Source organism: Phalaenopsis equestris, unplaced genomic scaffold, assembly GCF_001263595.1.
Source record: "Phalaenopsis equestris unplaced genomic scaffold, ASM126359v1 Scaffold201947, whole genome shotgun sequence".
In the NCBI taxonomy this organism is placed as follows: domain Eukaryota; kingdom Viridiplantae; phylum Streptophyta; class Magnoliopsida; order Asparagales; family Orchidaceae; genus Phalaenopsis; species Phalaenopsis equestris.
In genome coordinates this window covers 1-4,430 of record NW_018221675.1, presented here as the reverse complement: position 1 = coordinate 4,430, position 4,430 = coordinate 1, and positions in this window count along the sequence as shown.

Here is a 4,430-nt window from a genome sequence, read left to right as displayed (position 1 = left end):
GCGAGCCGAACATGAATTCGGCTCGTTTTGGCTCGAAATACTACAAATCAAGTGTGTGTGTGTGTCTGTGTATTTGATAAGTTGTACTTTTAAAAAATTTAATTGACTACAAGTCCACAATGATTTATAATCAATTAAAAGTATTAATTAAGAAAATAGAATAAAAATTAATAAATTAGATTCAAATGATGTTTTAAATTTTGCCTAAATCCTTAACATCTTATGACTACATGATTAGAGTTGTCAAAAACGACTCTTTATTCATGAACGACTTGTGTTTAGCTAGCTAAGTAAATGTGCCGAACATGAACACATTTTTTGAGCTCGAAATATAAAAATATTTTCTTGAGAATCTATTTTTTGAAAAGTAAATCTCTCAAAATAAAATTGATTAGTTTTTATATTTATGAGTTTGGGTAGCTTTCATCACTGAAGTGATGTTAATTTAAGTAAAGGAAAATTCAGCAGATATGACAACTGACAGGAATATTGTAGATAACTTTATTTATGCTGCAGTGATAACGAAAGGTTCTAATCGTGGCATTTGCGGCAGGAGCATATCGTAAATGTTTAATGTTATTATTGTTTTGAGACAGGTCTTGGACAAAGAGTCCAACTCAATTAAAATAAAATAAAAAAGATGTGTAAAAGATGGCTCAGTGCCTGAGATAGTAAAATTATAAGTGTGGCGAAAGTTATTTTTGAATTATTTTTAAGTTATTTTTTAGTTATTTTCAATAATTTCGAAATAACCTAAAAATAAAGATCACATGTTATTTCTAGATTATTTTAGGATTATTGGAAATAATCCAGAAATAATTTGAAAATAACTCAAGAATAACTTCCGCCGCACGTAGAACTACATCAGGAGTCCGGACATAAAATACGCTCCTATTTAAGGCAGCAGTGATGTCAAAGTGTAGTTTTACAACTTTGTTTTGAAAGTTTTTTCAAAAAGCTCCCATTAAAATCAGCATTTTCCCACCGATCTTGACTATGTGAGATAGAAGCTTTCTAGCTGCTATCTGACTTTTAAAAAAAAAAAAAAGAATTTGTAATAACCGCAACAATTTTTTATAAATCAGATTATTTTTCAGCAGCTTCACAGTTATTTCTTGATAGATTACAGTTGCCCCAAACAAACACTTAATCACAAATATGCGTACATCACATGCGCTAAGGTTTTGAATATAGCGCCTCTTGACATTAAATAAATTTTTTTTCAAAGTTGCATATTATTTTATGACACGAATTTATTTCTCTGAAAAAAATTAAAAAAATATATATTAATTAAATTATGTATAAATAAATATTATTAGAAACATACTTAAGTTATCTATATTTAAAAATATATATAAACACACCACACCATTCCAGCGTCTAATACTACATATTTGATGTTGTAAAATAAAGTTGCATCTTCAATTATTATTCAATTTTATGATTTTTAAAATGGGTTAAATTTGTTTTAATAGCAATTGAAGCATAAATATAGAATTATAAATTTACACGCATGTCCCTCAATTCCCATGTATTTACACATCCAATAGAAAAACAAATTTTGTACATATGCCACCTTGTTAATGTATGTATGAAAGGTTATGTTGCCCTTTTTAAATGATATCAAAATTTGTAAATTTATATTCGTCTTGATAAGAAAATCCAATACTCCGTCAAATGATTCGTCACGAAAAGTCTAATGGAGCTCTAAAATTTTGGTCGAATTTATCATAATATCAGTCTTAAAAATTATAAATAAATCATTATTTTTCACCTGAAGGATAGATGAGAGCTAAGAACTAAGGGCCCGTTTGTGACAGCTTATAAGTGCGAGGGCATTTTTTAAAACGCCGATGTACCGTTTGGATCGTGCTTTTTGTCCGCTTATCCGAAAACACGGTTCCATTTTTACACTAAACGCAGGCTCTAAAATTAAGCTGCTTATCGTGAAACACACAAGCTGCCCCAAACACACCCTAAATCTAAACTCTTAGAGAAAGTTTGAAGCCAATTGTTTGTTGAGTGAGAAAAAAACAAGTAAAATTTTGCCAAAATAGTCGCCTTTATTTCATATTTTTCGATAAATATTACATAATTTCATGTGTATTAATGCAAACAAAAGCCATAGGTTAAAATAAGAAAGAGTTCGTGAACCTTGTATGTTTTAGGATACATGAATCATTATGGCTTGAAACACTATTGAAAAACTTACAAAAATAGAAAAATAAATAAAAATATTTTAGGATACATGACAAACCCTCAAGTAAAAAATGATCACCTCGGACCACCTAGGGACTTCACAAAATGAATAGTAAGAGGAATATACCATAGTCTAAATAGAGATTCAAATTTGACACATAATTCTGTGCCTAAACATGCACTTATCAAAATGATATAAAATAATCAATTTGAAGGTTCATCTATAAAAGGCTCGAACTTACACATTACTGGTTTCTAAGAAATTTTTTACAACCTTTAAGTATAATGGCATCTCTAATGACATAATTAGGCTTAATTTTTTTTTTGACTCATTACCCCCTAGATTTGTCACCACTTAGACTAACTTAGCTTAGAAATTCTTAACCGAGTACTTTTCACCCTCTAAGACCGTCAAACTTAAGAATAACATCACCTCATTCACATAGATAGAGGGTCAACCTATAAGTCACTAGAAAGATTTACGGACTTTCTTAAGAAGTGGCAACACCATGCCTTACCCGATTGATTAATAACTCAAAATTTCTATAACGAGTTTGCGGTATCCTTGAGATCAATTATAGATGGTGCAGCTAAGGTAACACTGATGTCTAAACCATTTGATGAGGACTATGGTTTAATTAAAGGGATGGCAATGAATAACTTCCAATAGTCTTTTGAGAGATGGCATCCTAAAAAAATAGCTAGTGTGCATGATACAAATATTTTAGCTATTTTGACTTCACAAGGGGCACTTATATCAAAGAAGTTAAGACAATTTTGGTTTAAATCAAATGCAAGGGACACCAATGAGTAGTGAGACTTCTTATAAACTGGTAAGTGAGCATAACATTTCAGATATGGAGTCTATGAACATAATTAGCAACCAACCCAACAAGCCTTGATCAAACATAAGAAATATTAAGACACAATTAGAGCAATTAGCAAGCTCCTTGAGCAATAGACCCTAAGGAACCTTACCGCACAATACTAAGGTGTATCCTGAGGAAAATGGTATGGAGCAATGTAAGGTAGTGAAATTGAGGAGTGGGGAAGGAATTAGAAGTTTTGTCTAGTTCCAAACAAAAGACTAAATGAGGAGAGTGCCCAATTTGAACTTGGACATGCAAATACATCTAAGAAATAAAAAGAAATTAGTGTAGGAAATACCTTAGAGTGTTCTATAGAAGACAAGGGAAAGAAGGACAATGATAAGAAGCTCATGGCATCTAAGAAATAAAAAGAAATTAGGGTAGGAAATACCTTAGAGTGTTCTATAGAAGACAAGGGAAAGAAGGACAATGATAAGAAGCTCATGGCATTTTACATTAATAGTGTAATTCAAATATGATCAAATCAGTCGAATTTTAAATTAAGCTAAAATAAACTATAGTGCAAGTTTTAAATTTATTCATATTTTACATTGTATTTATAATTCTTCGTATCAAACATATAATTTTCTCAAATCGCTGCAAAAGAGTTACAGCACACCACAAATTTATCTAACCAAACAACCCTCAAGGACATTGAAAGTCAATGAATATCTCTCTAAATTTATCACACTTTACCTAATTTAGGGGTGTAAACGAGTCAAACATGAGCGAGTCCAGGCTCGGCTCGTTTATATTTCGAGCTCAAAAAGTGTGTTTGTGTTCGACTCGTTAAACAAACAAAGAGTTGTTCACGAACAAAAAGTTGTTTTGATAACCCTAATCACGTAGTCATAAGATGCTAATGATTGAGACAAGATTTAAAAATTATTATTTATTTTAAAACATCATTTAAATCTAATTTAATAATTTTTATTCTATTTTCTTAATTAATACTTTTAATTGATTATAAATCTTTGTAGCCTTGTAATCAATTATTTTTTTTAATTACTGCTCATCAATAAATAAATATATAAATATATAAATATATATATATCTGTGTGTGTGTGCCGAACATGAAATAATAAATCTTTGTTCGTGTTCGACTTGTTAACTTAGTGAATGAGTCGAACATGAGTTGTTCACGAACAATGAGCCGTTTTGACAGTCCAACCTATTTTTGTCCTTTTAACAATTGACATAAATGAAAGTGCATAAGGGATTCATTTCGTTGTTATAATCTCAAAATTAAAATAAAATCAAAATCTCATTAATATTGTAACAAAAGAAGGCCCTTGCACACCCATTTACCTCACCCTAACCATCATCCTCCTCCACAAACTTGTTCCAATACCAATGCCCTCT